The following is an 18,834-nucleotide window of genomic DNA, read 5'->3' on the forward strand; positions in this document are numbered from 1 at the left end:
ATTAAAAAACAGGACATCAGGAAGTGATTTAAAAACCCGCATCGGTGAACTAAAACGGAGACGGAAAAAATGGAAAAAGACAGAAAATTATTTTTGAATCATTTATATAATACAGCAGATATAGGTTTGTATTTGGAAATCCTTCTTTTTATATATATATATATATATATATATATGAATACTGTATATATACATATGAATATTATTTTTATATATAAATATATATATATATATATATAAAGGCGAGAGATTTTTCTCTACTGCAATGCCTCACACCCGTATTTACAGTTTTGAACGTTTTTGATCACACACACGAATTTTCGAGGCCGATTCCTCCTCTTTTGTCCACGTCTCTCCTTGGACCTGGATCGCTTTTAGTACGGACGCTAGTATCTCAGTAAGCTTTTCAAGTACTACTCTAAGATATTTTCAAAACTTATTGACTGAAAAAGCACACAGCTTCTATGACGAAAACAAAGCCTGTTTCTTCTGAACGCCTGAACTCTTACAAACGGCGTCTTTCCTCTTTTAGGACGCAACTATTTTCCCGATATCATTTCCTAGTAAGCGCACAGAAACAGAAGATTGCGCTTTCAGGAAGGCAAAATAAACGGAGGGAAGTCGGCTTTGCACAGGCAGAACACGCTCCAGCGCAGACCTTCTTTTCCTTTTAGGATCTGCGTTAAAATAGTTCCTAGAAAAACTACAGAAGGAAGGAGAGCTGGCGCATTCTTGACGTTAACTTTGAAGTCCATGCTCCAAGCGCCTTAGGAAAAACGCGGACACGCATCGCGGACGTACCTTGTACTCGCAGACCGCTACGCAGCCTTTCCGTCCGTCTTGCGCTTTCACGGCAGAAGAAAGGGCGACCACGGTGAAACGGCGGCAGCTGACACTCTGCTGAGAGAGGAAAAAAAACCTGTAGCATAAAGCTGGGGAGGAGTCCCAAGCTGCCCGGTTTTGTGAAGTCTTGCGAAGGCTACAGCCGAGCGAAGGAAAAAATAGCCCTTTGGAACATATTGCCAAACAACATTCGGCAATAAAACTCGGAGGCGTTTGACACGCGCCCATTTTTTGGTAACTTGCTATTTGCTTCCTGTTATCGTTGTTCTTCCTTCAGAACCTCTACTTGGAGCCAACTTCTTTGCTACCGGTTCAAGCGTTTCCCTTCCTGGTATTACTAGCACACGGGCCCAGGCAAGTCCCTGAACTGCTCTTCCGAACTTCTCCAAACGACAATTACAGCCACGAAAGAGGACTTCAAGAGAGGAAAAGGAGAGGCCGGGCAGCAAAAAAGCTCTGCAGGCTGCCACCAGTCAACATTCCACTCTTTTTTTTTTTTTTTCTTTTAAATACACCCCCCCCCCCCGCCCCCAAATACAAACAAAAAAACCCCATGACCTTGTATTTTTTTTCCTTTGGGAGCTCACCCCTGTCTCAGCACAGTGTCCTCCACAGAGCAGGAAGCGCAGACGATCTGTATCCCGATCTGCACGCGACGAATCCGTGTTCAGAAGAAATAGGCCAGATCTGTAAGACCGGTGTTATTTTGGGGGTTTTAACAATCACAACGCAATTGCATCGACCGACGCGTTTGTGAGAAAACTCCTTAACTTCTAAACGTAGCACCTCCTTGGGTAAAAAAACGTGTGCGAGACTGAAAAAAAGGGATGATTCAGAGCTCCCGCTCACGATGGAGCCGTGGCGAAAGGAATGAAAGTGAAGACAAACAGCAGCAACACGAAGTGAAATTCGGCTTTAATTCTAGGCACGTGCTTAAGAGACTCTCCAAGCCCACACCTCAATCCTAGGAGCGACTAGCCCTTTTCTGGAAGGACAAACTTTGTTACTTCAAAGTCCTAGACCGAAGGCTCCACGGAACAGAACGTGCACCGAGCCACAGGCCACCGTGCCATCGACGCTCTGATGGCAAAGAAAAACCAAGGAAAACTAAAGTTTAAAGATCGGTTTCCATCGCGTTTCATTCCTGACGTTTCCACTGGCACCTAGGTGCTCCAAAATGAACTCTACTGACACCGCATGTTACTAACAATTTAGTTCTGCGTATCAAAACAACAGGCTATTTCCAGCTCGCCCATCAAAGTAGCACGACCGACCAGAAGAGAAACACCGGACCCTAAAGAAGGGAACAGGCAGCTCTTCATTTCTCCTAGAGGAAAGTCTGTTCTTTTGCCCGGAAGGCAAACAGCCGAAACTGCCAAGGGAGCACTGCAGGAACGCGGCGCGCTCTCTCAGCTGCAATTTGTCATCGGCTTTTCTGCACGGGCAGCGGCTTTGCCTTTCCTCTGGCTTTGATGTGGCGCCCCTGGAGCGTCCTTGACCCGGCAAGGGTTTCTCCCCGCTCCCGCAGCCCCAGACACGCGATTACCTGAGCGCCGAGCGGAATCACCCACGCGGGATTTTCTTCCCGGGACGCAGAAGGTGACGCTGGGAAAGGAGGAGGCAAAAAAGGAAGCGGTTTGTCCGGCAGCCACGGCCCTAGAAACTACACCTCCCGGCATGCCCCGGGGAACCAACGTGGCCGACCAAAAGCCCCGGATGCCAGGGGACGCAGCCCTCCGTGCTTTGGGATCCTGCGGGGACACCGTTCACCGCGCCACCGCCGCACGTGGAAGCCCCGCCGAGCCCCCAGCGCGGCTCCCCCCGCCGCCCGGCCCCGGAGCGGAGCGGCGCGGCTCGGCGCGGGGCGCCCCCGCCCCGCACCGGCGCGGCGCCCGCCCCACTCCGGGCTCACCTCGCCACCGGCCCCGCCCCGACGCGCCCCCGCCTCGCCCGGCTCCGGGAAGCCCCGCCCGCCCGGCTCCCACACGGCACCGAACCCTCCCCGCTCCGTGCCTCCCGCCGGCCCGCCGCTCCCCCGCAGGCAAGGGAAAGGAAGAGGCAAAAAAGGAAGCGGTTTGCCCGGCAGCCACGGCCCTAGAAACTACACCTCCCGGCATGCCCCGGGGAACCAACGTGACCGACCAAAAGCCCCGGATGCCGCGAGACGCAACCCTCCGTGCTTTGGGACCCTGCGGGGACACCGTTCCCCCCGCCGCCGCCGCACGTGGAAGCCCCGCCGAGCCCCCAGCGCGGCTCCGGGCAGCCCCCGCCAACACCTCCGGCTGCCCGCCCCCGCCCGGCGCCGACGCGGCGCGGCGCCCCCCCGCCGCCCGGCCCCGGACCGGCGCGGCGCGGCGCGGCGCCCGCCCGGCCCCGGAGCGGCGCGGCTCGGCGCAGCACCCCCCCGCCCCGGAGCGGCGCGGCTCGGCGCGGCGCCCCCCCCCCGCCGCCCGGCCCCGGAGCGGCGCGGCTCGGCGCGGCGCCCCCCCGCCGCCCGGCCCCGGAGCGGCGCGGCTCGGCCCCCCGCCGCCCGGCCCCGGCGCGGCTCGGCGCTCCCCGCCGCCCGGCCCCGGCGCGGCTCGGCGCTCCCCCGCCGCCCGGCCCCGGACCGGCGCGGCTCCCCCCCCCGCCCGGCCCCGGACCGACGCGGCTCGGCGCGGCGCTCCCCGCCGCCCGGCCCCGGCGGGGCTCGGTGCGGCGCCTCTCCGCCGCGCCGGTCCGGGGCCGGCGCGGCGCCTGCCCAGCATCGAATCAGTGCGGCTCAGATCGGCGCGGCGGCCCCCGGCGCCCGGCCCCAGAGCGGCGCGGCTCGGCGCGGCGCCCGCCCGGCCCCGGACCGGCGCGGCTCGGCTCGGCGCGACGCTCTCCCGCCGCCCGGCCCCGCCTCGGCCCGGCGCTGCCCCGCCGCCCGGCCCCGGACCGGCGCGGCGCTGCCCCGCCGCCCGGCCCGCACCGGCGCGGCGCCCGCCCAGCATCGAACCAGCGCGGCTCAGCTCGGCGCGGCGCCCCCCGCCGCCCGGCCCCGGAGCGGCGCGGCGCCCCCCCGCCGCCCGGCCCCGGGAAGCCCCACCCGCCCGGCTCCCACACGGCACCGCACCCTCCCCGCTCCGTGCCTCCCGCCGGCCCGGCCGCTCCCCCCCCAGGCACCGCCGCCCTTCTCGGGACTTTCCCCGCTCACCTCCTCCCTGCCTGCAGCCGCAGCCGGGCTCCCGCTGGCCCCTCCGCGGGGGGAAGCTCCACCCACGGCGCGATGCCCGCCCCCGATGCACCTCGCAGGCGCTGGCGAAGCTCCGCCCTCCCAGCGGAAAACCCCGCCCTCTGCAGCCAAGCTCTGCCCTGCACACAGCACGCATGCGCCGGTGAAGCTCCGCCCCCTCGGCAAAGCTCCACCCTCCCATGGCAAAGCTCCGCCCCCCGCAGCAAAGCTCCGCCCCTGAGACAGCGCGCATGCGCAGAGAAAGCTCCGCCCTTCACAGCAAACCTCCGCCCTCCCACGGCAAAGCTCCGCCCCCCGCAGCAAAGCTCCGCCCCTGAGACAGCGCGCATGCGCAGACAAAGCTCCGCCCTTCACAGCAAACCTCCGCCCTCCCACGGCAAAGCTCCGCCCCCCCGCGGCAAGGCTCCGCCCCCGACGCATCGCACATGCCCTGGTCAAGCTCCGCCCTCACCCGGCAAAGCTCCGCCCCCCGCGGCAAGGCTCCGCCCCCGACGCATCGCGCATGCGCTGGTCAAGCTCCGCCCTCACCCGGCAAAGCTCCGCCCTCACCTGGCAAGGCTCCGCCCCCCCCGCGGCAAAGCTCCGCCCCCGAGGCAGCGCGCATGCGCGGCAAAGCTCCGCCTTTCACATCAAAGCTCCGCCCCCACGGCAAAACTCCGCCCCAAGACAGCGCGCATGCGCCGGTTAAGCTCCGCCCTCACACGGCAAGCTCCGCCCACCCGCGGCAAAGCCCCGCCCTTCAGAGCAAAGCGCCGCCCCCCCTCGGCAAGGCTCCACCCCCGAGACAGCACGCATGCGCCAGTGAAGCTCCGCCCTCGCACGGCAAAGCTCCGCCTTACCACCGCTAGGCTCCGCCCCCCCGCGGCTAAGCTCCACCCCAACACAGTGCGCAGGCGTGGTCTCCAGGGGCGGGGCCTGTCGCTAGGGGTGGTGCCCTTCCCCTGCCCGGGGGCATCCAGGGGCGGGGCCCGGCGCTAGGGGCGGGGCCGCTCCACACCAGGACCGGGGCATTCGGCGGGGCGGGGCTGCAGCGGAGGCGGACGCCGCGGGGCGGGGCTGCAGCGGAGGCGGACGCGGCAGTGCTAGCAGCGGCAAGCGCCTCCCGTGCGGCGAGAGCGGCGCTTCCTTACCGGGAGGCAGCAACGGCTGCGGCGGCAGCACCCCGCGGCCACCGCGCTGTCGCATGCCCGTTACCGGCCACCGGCACCGGCGACCACGGGGACGCCACCGCCCCTGCGCGGCTCCCGCCCTGCAGTACCCGCTTTTGGCCGCCAGGCGGCAGCACCACACCAAGCCCGGCGCTCCGACCGCGCCCCGCGGGGAGAAAGGGCTCAGCCCCCGGCCCCCCTTGGGCCGCCCGCAGCCGCCGCCGCCGCCGCCGCCGCCGCCGCCTTACGGGGGGCGGGGGGTGTCACAAGCCTCGCCCTTCTCTGCCCCTGCTCCCGCTCACAGCCCACGCAGCCACAGCCATCGCCTCGCCACCAAAAAGCACCCAAGCGGCTCGAGCATTTCAGTCCTCTGCACTTGACAGCTTGCAGCGGCTGCTGGCCCTTTCTCTCCGCGCCCCCCACCCCAGCACCCAGCCGGGGGACGCAGCACAGGGAACCTGGTCAATACCTTTGCCTTGCCTCGGCTTTTTTGCCCCCAGAAAAAGCCCCCGGGAGTGCTGGATTCATCTGCATGTGGCATCAGGGGTGGGAGAGTGACACCAGCGAGTCAACAGACCCTGGAGAGATTTTAGTAAAAAAAAAAAAAAAGAAAAAAAAAGAAAATAAAAGCGACACCGATGGCATCCTCAAGGCACTGAAAGCTGCTTTGCGTCAGAGGGGCAGCTACGATTATCAGGAAGCGCTGCATGCGAGCAGACCACGGGCAAGCGCGCGATCTGCGAGCGAGCGATACGCTGGCGCCCCTCGGGCTCTGCTGCGGTGCCCGCCCTCTGCTCATCCTGCACACGCACCGGGCTTCCCGCGCAGGGCTTGCCGCTTAAACAAGACGCTGCGCCATGTTACTTACCGCCCTGCCCTGCGGCGTGCAAAGGAACGAGACGTGAAACAGGGAAAGCAAAGGGGCACGGCGGCCCCTCAGCTGGCCGCACCAGACGGCCGTAGAGCCCTGCCAGTTCCCTCGCTGCTCTGGACGGCAGCGCAGCTCCGCGCTCCCTGCCGCTCCCGCCAGCACGCGCGGCGCCCGCGCTTGGCCGCCTGCAGCGCGCGAGACTCGGGAGGCTGGAGGGGCCGCTCGCCTCCTTCGGCTGCTTCATTTGCCGCCTTAAAACAATCGCTTCCACGCTCCCTTTCTTCATTTCAGACCCCTCTCCACATCTCCTGGCCTGCAAGCCATTTGCAGCAAGCAACACGGCTGAAATCCTGTGCTGCTAGACACCTAGCTGTCATCTTGCTCCCACGCCCAAAGGCTTTGGGAACCTGAACCCCCTGCTTGGTTGGGCATCGAGACTGCGAGGCGAGAAACACGCCTGGACTCCACCAAGCCAGGCGCCTGCCACATCGCTCAGCACGGTGCTACGCGGCTGCCTGACCGACACCTTCTGCCGCTAAAACCAGAGCGCGGTTCCCTTCTGAAGAGTCACCGGCAGCGCGGAGAGTCCCTCGCCTTTCCCTGCGCCAGGTCCCCCGGGAACAGCGTCTCAGTCGGACTGGAGCGTGCAGCAGCCTCCGGTCGTCCCAGCCCCTCGCCCGTCCAGAAAGCGCCTGCCTGTAGCAGCGGCAGAACCGCTGCTGCCCAGAGGGGAAAGGAATGGCTCGGGGCAAAGCTCCCCAGGCTGCCCGTGTCCCGTGCGGAGCTGGGGGTCCAGAAGCAAAGGAGCTATGGGAGGGGGGAGCAGGGGAGCGGGGGCACGAGACTGGAGGGCAGGGGACGCGGGGGGTACGTCACGGGGCAAAAAAAAACCCGCACGGGGGGAAAAACCTTGTGTGGGGGGACGTTTGGGTGGAGAGCACTTGGGAGGGCGCAGAGACAGGCAGAGGAGGACGGGGGGGCGGAGACGGACACGGACGGACAGCGGCTGTGTGTGGGTAGAAAGGTGCACGGGGGGACACGGGTGGGGATGACCTACACCAGGGGGTCCGCCCGGCATAATCCACAGCAGATAACTCACCTGGGATAAGCCGCAACGGATAGTCCGCTCCGGAGAAGGAATCCACGCCAGATAATCCCCAGCAATGCCCCTCAAACTGCCAGCGGTTCACCCCAAATTTGGCCCAAATTGGTGCGGGTTTTGCGTTTGGGTTTTTTGGTTTGTTGGCTTGGTTTTTTGTTGTTGTTCTTTTTTGTTTTTTCTTTTACATCATACAAAACTTGGGGGTTTCTGCTTTTCAAAACTATTCAGTTCTGGGGTTTTCCGGCGCTTTTCCACATCATAACAATGGGTCATTTTTGGTTTTCTGCGTTAAAATGTAGGGGGGGGGTGTGGGTGTGTGCGCGCGCGCTTGCTTTCCAGCTGCACAAATCCAGGCGGATTCGGCTTTCCTGGGAGCCCCAAACCGTGTTGCTCTTGGATATTTTGCTCTTGGACTTGGATATTTTGACACTTTGGTATCTTAGACTTCGGTATCTACTTACAATTCTGTCTATTTAGACTTAGTTATCTGTTTACACTTCCATAGAACCTTTACTTCCATTACACAGACGACCTACTTTGGCTTACTCGGTGACACACGGTAAGCGTAGATACCTCTACCTATCCAGACTTTCTTCTGTTTTAAATTCCTTCATCTACATCATCTCTTTTTGCATTTTAAACTCCTTTATTTCTTCACATATAGACAAGTTCTTTTTTATTTTAAAACCCTATCTATCTCCATTTAGATTTTTTAATAATTTCTAGAACGTAGCAGGTACAGGTTTGTATTTTGAAATCCTTTTCTCTCTCTCTCTCTATAGAAATGAATATTATTTTTCAATATATATATATATAAAGGCGAGAGATTTTCCTCTACTGCAATGCCTCGCACCCGTATTTCCAGTTTTTAACATTTTTAATCACACACACACACACACACACACACACACACACACACACACGAGTTTTCAGGCATTTTGGGGCTGTGACCCCCCCTCCTCTGGGGGGGAACCTCCCCGTGACACCTTCATCCCCCACTCACCTGCTCCTCTGTTTCATCATCACACCCCCCGCCCCCAGGGACGTTGGGGTGCCCCAAATGACATCATCACCCCCCAGGCCCCTCCAACACTTTTTCATCACCCCCCCCAAAAAAGGCCCAAAACAAGGAAAACAGCCCCGACCGGCAGCTCGCTACTTTAATAATGCCGTTTACATATGTAGGCGCCCCCCCGAAAAGGGGAGCTCCGCCAGAGAAATAAAATGCGGGCAGCCCCCCCCAGCCCCTGTCCCGCAAGCCGGCGGCTGCCCCACGCCGCGGGGGGAGCCTGCCAGGGGACGGTGACGCACCTCTCGCTCAGGCTCTGCTCTGCCGTGCTCCCCCTCCGTTCCCGCGCTGGGACGGGCTCCCCGGGGCAGCGAACCTCCCCGCTCCCTCTTGGCCCGGGACTCTCCCCACCAGACAGCCCTCGCTGACGCACCCGCGGGGCACCCGCCGGAGACAGAGCCAGGAGCCTCCAGGCACGGGGCCGGCCCCTTACCCTCGGGACGCTTCACGACCGGCAGGCCAACCTGGGCCGGGGGGGACCTAGCGAGCATCACGAGACGCTTGCAACGAGACACCTGAAAAACAGAAATCCCAAGCGATATTTCCGCATGTGAAAAAAATAGCACAGCGGCGAGTAGAGGAATTCAGTCAGAGCAAGGGAGGGGAGAGCAGTTGAGCTCAAGGAGGATTCGAGGTAAGCAGGTCAGCTCAAAACACAAGACGTCCTTTAAAAGCTAGAGCGACCTGAACGCTTCCAATCAGCATGAAGACTAACCGGTACGATTCCAAACACGTTCTTCGCGTAAAAGTACGCGCTCTTGCCGGCGTTGGAAAACGTCTCACCCCTTCCTTACGGCACGGCTGCAGGGAGACAACCCTGCGAGGCTGCAGGACAAGGGCGTACCGCAATCAGAATCTACGCTTACAGATCCGCCGCAACAGCTACGGCCCTCGCGCTCCTGCGCATCTTGCTGGCTCGGTCGATAAAGCTGGAAGCGAAGCGTAACGCTTTCGAGGGTAAAAGGAAAACCAGAGGACAAATCGCAGCAATTCGCTTCCTACTAAAAAAGCTGTGCGTGTGCTTACAGACATCCAATAAAAATACTTCTACTGGAGAAGGGCTGGATTTTCCTTTTGCATTAATTTAACTTGCACAGCTGTGAATCGATACCAGCAGATTATCTGTCTCCAAGATACGCAGTTATCATTTGACCAGGGGTTTTTTGCGCCTTACGTCATTAGGAGCGACATCTGGCCAGCCGCGCTGCCCGAGAGAGATGCTACTGAACTGCCAGGGAAACGCACCCTTGAAAGCCAGACAGAAAGAAAAGTACTTCAGAGCACTCCGTCAAACGAGCGGGGGGGGGGGGAAACCCGTAACGTTCAGTTGCCTCTCCTGGTCAACGTTTAGAACAAATACCTAACGGCTCAAATACACCTAAGCAATTGTACGCCACAGCTAGTTGGCAGTTAAAGTTGAAACAACGCCACAGCTAGTTGGCAGTTGCAGTTGAAACAATGCAAGGCAGTTTGTATAGACAATTTTAACTTTTTTTTTTTTTCCTAAAGTTACATCTAGGGTAGAAAAATCAGTGAGAGAAGAGATCCCCCATACGGTTTTACTTTGCGGGCGGAATCCAGTCCCCGGGGCTGCAATGCCTAAGGCTACCAGAAAGGACCGGCAGATTTGCTAACGCTTTTGGCTGCACCGAAGCACGCAGAGGAACGCGTGTTGATGACATCTCGGCTGTTGCACCTGAGAACCAGCGATGCCATCAACTTCCGGAAGACGTGCTGTGCTCGGGTCTTTGGAAGCAAACGGACTTTTCTTTCTTTCTTTTTTTTTTTTTTTTCTTTTTTTTTAAGAGAGCGGAAAGTCTCGCTGCTGCTGACTTCTACTGCCAAGCGCATCATCTCTGAAGATCCCCACTCTGATGGGGAGTTCATAAAACACAACTTCTTTGAATGAGAAAGACTTCCATTCTGGAAAATCTCTTTCCAACTGAAGTAAGAAACCACACGCTGTAGGTTAAGGAAAAAGGACGCTGCCGAAGCAGTAACTCACCAAAACCACGTCAGGACTCGCTGTCGCTACTTACAAGGCTGGCAATGCTTCTCGGGAAAGCGACGCCGATTCCTCCTCTTTTGTCCACGTCTCTCCTTGGACCTGGATCGCTTTTAGTACGGACGCTAGTATCTCAGTAAGCTTTTCAAGTACTACTCTAAGATATTTTCAAAACTTACTGACTGAAAAAGCACACAACAGACGATCCCTCAGAAACATCTGTAACGCGACGCTTCCCGGACACGTCCGTGCTTTAAGCTACGACGGCAAGATAAGCAGGGCTCAAGAAACGCCATGCCGATGAGGCGACGCGTTCGAGACCCTCGGGAGGCTTACCGAGGGGCCCCATGATCACCAAGAGCTACGGAAACATCAAGACCCGAGAAAGCCAGGGTACGAGACACAGAAGACAGACTACGCAAAAGCAGAACGCACAGACACAGGATGGAACCGCCCTGCCCAGCCAACGTCAGCAGCGTGCTAAGAACAGTAACCCGGTCCTTTTCCCTTCCCAAAGGAGACTGCTCCTGGACAGGCCTCTCCCCGACACCAACTTTATAACCCCTCCCTGCAATTCCTATCCTTGATACCTCCTCAGCCCTCACCCCGCAACTGAGCTTTCAGAGGGCCAGGGATCTGAATCCACCCTCAAAAAAGAAAAAAAGAAAACCACCACACACCGAACTAGAACATTCCTGCACTCACTCAGTTCTTCTTCATCATCTCAAAAAAAACCAAAAAACAAAAAACAAAAAACCCCAAAACCTCCCAACCCAAAAACCCACAGCACACTAACAAACTAAAACACAGTGCTGGTATTCAGCATCGGTCTGGTTACTGCCAACCGCTTCCGCGACACCCTCCTCCTCAAAAGCACCGCACCGCTCTGCTCCCCTGCTCCACGCCTGTTCTCAAGAAAGATGCTGCGGCTGTCGCTCGGTGCACCTAGGATGCCAGGAGACACAAAGTTCCCGTGGCGCTCGGGTGAAATAGCCAGCCCCGTGTGCCTCCCCTCTACCACCCAGCTCACCTCAACTTCTCGGCTGATTCTCAAGGCAGCCAGCACAGCTCCCACAAAACCAAACGGGAAACGATTAACCAACATGCCATTTCATACTTTACTATTAAATGACGACCCGGCTGACAACCACCTCGCCTCCTCCAGCCGCTCCTCAGCGGGAAGCTACGCCCCCTCCGAGGCTGTTAAAAGGGAGGACCCTAAGGAAAGAGAACAACTCCTTGAAAACTAAAGACAGGGAACGGGATAAAAGCAAAAAAAAGTCAATAATGACGGGAATTAGGGCAACAAAGAGAAAAAAATGAAAACCGGGGACAGTGAACTAAAAGAGAGACGTAGGAAGACAATTGAAAAAGCAAAGGTACTAATAGAGACAAGGAAGAATTAAAAAAGGGAAACGGCAAACGGAATACAAGTAGACAGAAGCTTTTGTCGTGGTTTAACCCCAGCCAGCAGCTAAGCACCACACAGCCGCTACGGGGGAGAAAATTGGAAGGGTGGAAGTCAGAACACTCGTGGGTTAAAGGAAGAACAGTTTAACAATTGAAGGAAAAGACAACAGAATAGTAGTAATAGTACTAGTAGTAATAATAATAAACCAATAACAGTATACAAAGCAAGCGATTCACTCTACAGGTGCTCACCACTCGCCGACCGATGCCAAGCACGTCCCCGAGCAGCGATCGCTGACTCCTGGCCAACGACCCCCCGTTTCCCTACCGAGCGTGACGTCACACGGGAGGGAACAGCGCTTCGGCCGGCGCGGGTCAGCTGAGCTGGCTGTGGCGCCTCCCAGCTTCTGGCGCACCGGGCAGAGCACGGGAAGCTGAAAGGTCCTTGAGCGGTCTAAGCGCTACTTAGCGACAAACAAAACGTCAGTGCGTTACCAACATTGTTCTCATCCTCAATCCAAACCGCAGCACTGTGCCAGCTACTTGGCCCAGCCCCGTCTTCGCTTCATGGGTCCCACCTGGGCTGCCCTAGCTGGAACCCATCAGGAACTGAGGCCATCACCCCAGCCCCACAGCACATCACTGCGTCCCCTGGACCCAACCGCAGCCGCTCACCCAGAGGCCAGGGGCTGGAAACACATCTGGGGTCACAAAGGAGGCAGCAAATGTTTGTTCCTTCACGCCCATCAGAAATCCCAGCAACGAGCTGGTTACGAGGCTTGGTGCCCAAAGGCAGCGGGACAGAGGGAAAAGAGGGACGAGGAAAGCAGAAGGAAGGATGGAGGGAGGTAGAGAAGAGCAGTAGGACAGGGAGCCAGAAAACGGGATACTGGGAACAAGAGAGGGACGGGGAACCGCACAAGGGTGTTGAGAGAGAGAGAAATGGAGTGCAGCGAGGAGGAGGATGGGGAGATCCCACAGGAACAGGGAGCAACAGGGGGCAGGGGAGAGAGACAGAAGGGACCGAGCGGGACAACAGGAACAGCAGAGAGGCACAGAGAGAATAAAGAGCCACGCAGGCAGCGGCGGGGCGGGGCGGATAGAGGGAAGTACAAAAGGGGGAAAAAGCAAAAAGAATTAAAAAAAGTGACAGGAAGTTGGATAGAGGCAGTCATAGAAATAGAAATTAAAAAGCAACAAACATAGGCAAGAATTAAAAATTAGAGAATGTAAGACAGAGCGAGAAATAGAAAGGGAACAGGACAGAGAGGCAGGACATGTAAAAAATTGTTAAAGGGAGCTATGTAGAGGGAGATTTGAAAGGGAAAATAAAAAACAATGGACTACAGGAAACACAGGAAAGAAAAATGGGACAGGGAACTAGATAAAATGGAGAGATAGAAATAAGACGTTAAAAGCAACATGGTACGTGACAGGAAAGCATTAAGAATAAGGGAAAGGGAACTAGATAAATGGAGACATAAAAAGAAAATTTTAAAAGCGACAGGGTAAGGAAAACCAGAAAAAATTAAAAACAGGGAGAGCAAACTGCGTAAAAGATGAGAGAGAGAAAAATTCAAAAAGGATGGGACAGGAAAGAATTAAAAAACAGGGATAGGGACCTTGATAAAAGTAGACCTAGAAGGAAACTTGAAAATGCCAAGAGGTACAGCACAGTCAGCAAAGAACTAAAAACAGGGACAGCAAACCAGATTACATATGGAAACAAAATTTTAAAAGCCGAGGGATAAAGAGAGGGGAAAATGAAAAAAATAGAGATGGCAATCTAAAGAGAGACATACGAAGAAAAGAGATGAAGTGAAGCACAGGCTGGAGGACAGACAGGAAAGCATTAACAAATAAGCGCATTGGATGGGATAAAATTAGACATCGGAAAAATAAAAGCCACGTCTCTTAGGAAAGACAAGAAAAAACTACCAAATAAAGAAAGGGGGACAAAGAGAGAGACGCATACAAAGTAAATTTTAAAAGCAACGGGGTACACAACAGACCGAAAACTATTAAAAAGTAAGGATAGGGAGCTTGATCAAAGTAGATGTAGAAAGAAAATTTCAAAAGCAACTGGGTAGAGGACAAACAGAAAGAAAATTAAACACAGAGGCAGCAAACGAGATAAAAGTAGACATAGAAACAAAAATTTTAAAGCCGAGGTACTAAGACAGGAAAGAATTAAAGAAATAGCAACAGCGAACCAAACAAATGCAGAGAGACAGAAATTGTAAAAAGCGACCGCGCTAAGGAAAGATGAGAAATAATTAAAAAATAATGACAGTGAACGGAATAAAGGTAGAAAATTTTTGAAGCAACAGAGTTTAGGGAAATAGAGGAAAAAATTTAAAAGTAGGGGCACTGAACTGAAACGGGGACATAGGAAGAAAATTGAAAATCAAAGGCACTAAGGAAATAATTAAAAATAAAGACATCGAAGGGAAAAACGTAGACAGGGAAAGAACGTTTTAAAAGTGATGGGTATGAGGGAAATAAAGGGAGAAAATTAAAAGATAGGGACAGCGAACTAAAACAGATGTGGAAAGAAAATTTAAAAAGCAACGGCACGAATGAAAGAAAAAGAAATACTTTTTTAAACAACAGCAAAGGGAATAAAAGTGGGCATAGAAAGAACATTTAATAAGCAGAGGGGAACTAGGGGAATAAAGGGGAAAAATTGAAAAATAGGGACAGCAAACTCAGAGATGGAGAAAGAACATGGAAAAAGCGAGGGCACTAAGGACAGACAAGAAATTATGAAAAGAAAAGACAGCAAAATAAAGACTGCAAAGGGAATAAACGTAGACAATTTTAAAAGCGACAGGGATTAGGGAAATAAAGGGAAAATTATGAGATAAAGGAGAGCAAACTAAAACAGAGATGTAAAAATAAAATTTTTAAAGTGACGGCACTAAGACAAGAAATTATTAAAAAAATTCAAAGGTAATAAAAGTAGGCATAGAAAGAAGATTTAATAAGCAGAGGGGAATTAGGGAAACAAAGGAAAAAATTAGGAAATAGGGACAGTGAACTAAAATAAATGCAGAAAGAAACTCTAAAAAGCAAGGGCACTAACAAAAGACAAGAAATTATTAAAAGACAAGACAGCAACATAAAGACAGTGAACGAGGTAAAAGTAGAAAAATCTGAAAAGCAAGGGGGATTAGGGAAATAAAATGGAAAAATTTAAAAATAGGGACTGAACTAAAACCGAGATGTAGAAAGAAAAGAAATAATTAAAAAATAAAGGCATCAAAAGTAAGAAAAGTAAGCATAGAAAGAACATTTTAAAAGGGGGCGATAAGGGAAAAATTAAAACATAGAGACAGCAGGCTAGAACAGATTAAAATAGAACATCTAAAAAGCAAAGGAATTAAAGAAAGGCAAGAAGTAATTAAAAGAACAGCATAATAAAGACTGGGAACGGCATAAAAGAAAATTTTAAAAAGTAACAGGGATTAGAGAAATAAATGGAAAAATTAAAAAATAGTGGCAGTGAACTTAAAGAGATGGAGAAGGAAAATTTAAAAAGTGAGGGCACTATGGAAAGACAAGAAATAATTAAAACATAAATACAGGGAAATAATGACAGCTACTGGAACAAAAGGAGACAGAAAACTTTAAAAGAAACTGTGATTAAGGAAATAAGGATAACATTCAAAAATAGCATCACTGAACTAAAATGGAGATGATGAAAGAAAATCTAAAAAGCGATAGCACTAAGGAAAGACAAGAAAGGACAATCAAAAACTAACAGCAGCAAACGGGATAAAAGTAGAACATTTTAAAAGCCAAAGGACGGAGAAAGGAAAGAACTAAAAAATAGCAGCAGTGAACTACAATGCAGAAATAAAAAAAAAAAAAAATGCACTAAGGAAATACAAGAAATCATTCAAAACTACAGATGGTGAACAGGAGAAAAGTGGGCAGAGAAAGAAAATTTGCAAAGCCATGAGCATTAGGGAAAAGAAGGGGAGGGAACTAAAAACTAGGGACAGCAAACGAAAGGCAGAGCAAGAAAATTTAAAACGGGAGGGCCCCAAGGAAAGACAAGAAATAATTAACTAGAGCCCAATAAAGACAGCAAAGGGGATAAAAGGAGACAGAAAATTTAAAAGCAATGGAGATTAAAGCCATATTGAGCAAATGAAAAAACGGCGATGGCAAACTATAAGGAAAATAAGGAAAAAATTAATCGAAACTGTGAACTAAAAGAGAGATGTAGAATTAAAAAATTGTAAAAGCAATGGCAGTAATGAAAAACAAGAAAAAAATAATTAACATCTCATGACAGCAAAGGAGATAAAAGTAGAAAATTTTAAAAACCAATGATCAAGATTAAGAAAGGAAAAAAGGAAAACCCAAATATTAAGATTAAGAAAGGAAAGCACTAAAAAATAGTGACAGCTAACTACAACACAGACATAAATAGACATTTTAAAAAGCAAAGGCACTAAGGAAAGACAAGAAATCATTAAAAAATAAAGACAGTGAACAGGATAAAAGTAGGCATAGAAAGAAAACTAAAAGAAAAAGAAAACAAACTAAGAGAGAGCTGTGGAAAGAAAATTTTAAAAGGTAGGGCACTAAGGAAAGACAAAAAAATAATTAAAGATAAATACATCAAAATAAAGACAGGAAATGGTATAAAAACAGACAAACTTTTAAAAGCAATGGTGATTAAGGAAATAAGGAAAAAATTTTAAAATCCCATTGGTGAACTAAAATGGAGATGGAAAAGAAGATTTAAAAAGTGATGGCACTAAGGAAAAACAAGAAAGAATAATTAAAAGTTAATGACAGCAAACAAGATGCAAGTAGAAATTTTAAAAGCCAAAGGATTAAGAGAGGAAAGCAGTACAAAGTAGCAACATTGAACTACAATGCAGACATAGACAGAAATTTTTAAAAGCGACAGTGCTAAGGAAAGACAAGAAATCATTCAAAATAAAGACAGTGAACGGAATAAAAGGAGGCATAGAAAGAAAACTTAAAAAGCAATCAGCATTAGGGACAGTGCACTAAAACAGAGATGCAGAAACAAAATTTTAAAAAGCAAGGGCACTAAGGAAAGACAAGAAATAATTGGGAAAATTAAAAAACAGGACATCAGGAAGTGATTTAAAAACCCGCATCGGTGAACTAAAACGGAGACGGAAAAAATGGAAAAAGACAGAAAATTATTTTTGAATCATTTATATAATACAGCAGATATAGGTTTGTATTTGGAAATCCTTCTTTTTATATATATATATATATATATATGAATACTGTATATATACATATGAATATTATTTTTATATATAAATATATATATATATATATATAAAGGCGAGAGATTTTTCTCTACTGCAATGCCTCACACCCGTATTTACAGTTTTGAACGTTTTTGATCACACACACGAATTTTCGAGGCCGATTCCTCCTCTTTTGTCCACGTCTCTCCTTGGACCTGGATCGCTTTTAGTACGGACGCTAGTATCTCAGTAAGCTTTTCAAGTACTACTCTAAGATATTTTCAAAACTTATTGACTGAAAAAGCACACAGCTTCTATGACGAAAACAAAGCCTGTTTCTTCTGAACGCCTGAACTCTTACAAACGGCGTCTTTCCTCTTTTAGGACGCAACTATTTTCCCGATATCATTTCCTAGTAAGCGCACAGAAACAGAAGATTGCGCTTTCAGGAAGGCAAAATAAACGGAGGGAAGTCGGCTTTGCACAGGCAGAACACGCTCCAGCGCAGACCTTCTTTTCCTTTTAGGATCTGCGTTAAAATAGTTCCTAGAAAAACTACAGAAGGAAGGAGAGCTGGCGCATTCTTGACGTTAACTTTGAAGTCCATGCTCCAAGCGCCTTAGGAAAAACGCGGACACGCATCGCGGACGTACCTTGTACTCGCAGACCGCTACGCAGCCTTTCCGTCCGTCTTGCGCTTTCACGGCAGAAGAAAGGGCGACCACGGTGAAACGGCGGCAGCTGACACTCTGCTGAGAGAGGAAAAAAAACCTGTAGCATAAAGCTGGGGAGGAGTCCCAAGCTGCCCGGTTTTGTGAAGTCTTGCGAAGGCTACAGCCGAGCGAAGGAAAAAATAGCCCTTTGGAACATATTGCCAAACAACATTCGGCAATAAAACTCGGAGGCGTTTGACACGCGCCCATTTTTTGGTAACTTGCTATTTGCTTCCTGTTATCGTTGTTCTTCCTTCAGAACCTCTACTTGGAGCCAACTTCTTTGCTACCGGTTCAAGCGTTTCCCTTCCTGGTATTACTAGCACACGGGCCCAGGCAAGTCCCTGAACTGCTCTTCCGAACTTCTCCAAACGACAATTACAGCCACGAAAGAGGACTTCAAGAGAGGAAAAGGAGAGGCCGGGCAGCAAAAGAGCTCTGCAGGCTGCCACCAGTCAACATTCCACTCTTTTTTTTTTTTTCTTTTAAATACACCCCCCCCCCCGCCCCCAAATACAAACAAAAAAACCCCATGACCTTGTATTTTTTTTCCTTTGGGAGCTCACCCCTGTCTCAGCACAGTGTCCTCCACAGAGCAGGAAGCGCAGACGATCTGTATCCCGATCTGCACGCGACGAATCCGTGTTCAGAAGAAATAGGCCAGATCTGTAAGACCGGTGTTATTTTGGGGGTTTTAACAATCACAACGCAATTGCATCGACCGACGCGTTTGTGAGAAAACTCCTTAACTTCTAAACGTAGCACCTCCTTGGGTAAAAAAACGTGTGCGAGACTGAAAAAAAGGGATGATTCAGAGCTCCCGCTCACGATGGAGCCGTGGCGAAAGGAATGAAAGTGAAGACAAACAGCAGCAACAGGAAGTGAAATTCGGCTTTAATTCTAGGCACGTGCTTAAGAGACTCTCCAAGCCCACACCTCAATCCTAGGAGCGACTAGCCCTTTTCTGGAAGGACAAACTTTGTTACTTCAAAGTCCTAGACCGAAGGCTCCACGGAACAGAACGTGCACCGAGCCACAGGCCACCGTGCCATCAACGCTCTGATGGCAAAGAAAAACCAAGGAAAACTAAAGTTTAAAGATCGGTTTCCATCGCGTTTCATTCCTGACGTTTCCACTGGCACCTAGGTGCTCCAAAATGAACTCTACTGACACCGCATGTTACTAACAATTTAGTTCTGCGTATCAAAAC

The 18,834-nt window shown here is 51.7% G+C and overlaps 2 long non-coding RNA genes across 3 annotated transcripts; both read right to left on the reverse strand.

Moving 5' to 3' along the window:
• Positions 1 to 247: 247 nt before the first annotated feature.
• On the reverse strand, positions 248 to 4,246 carry LOC148050044 (uncharacterized). Of its 2 annotated transcripts, none has more exons than XR_015701770.1 (3): positions 4,022 to 4,246; positions 1,431 to 1,530; positions 248 to 897 (listed from the first exon to the last, which is right to left on the reverse strand). It is a non-coding gene; the product is annotated as an uncharacterized LOC148050044 (long non-coding RNA). The 2 variants fall into 2 exon arrangements; XR_015701771.1 differs by having other exon boundaries at positions 1,402 to 1,530.
• Positions 4,247 to 8,314: 4,068 nt separating this feature from the next.
• Positions 8,315 to 10,004, reverse strand: LOC148050045 (uncharacterized). The gene is made up of 2 exons (XR_015701752.1): positions 8,966 to 10,004; positions 8,315 to 8,765 (listed from the first exon to the last, which is right to left on the reverse strand). It is a non-coding gene; the product is annotated as an uncharacterized LOC148050045 (long non-coding RNA).
• Between the last annotated feature and the right edge of the window lie 8,830 nt (positions 10,005 to 18,834).

This window comes from Nipponia nippon, unplaced genomic scaffold, assembly GCF_047370975.1.
Source record: "Nipponia nippon isolate SJK-2023a ecotype South Korea unplaced genomic scaffold, ASM4737097v1 scaffold_90, whole genome shotgun sequence".
Taxonomy (NCBI): domain Eukaryota; kingdom Metazoa; phylum Chordata; class Aves; order Pelecaniformes; family Threskiornithidae; genus Nipponia; species Nipponia nippon.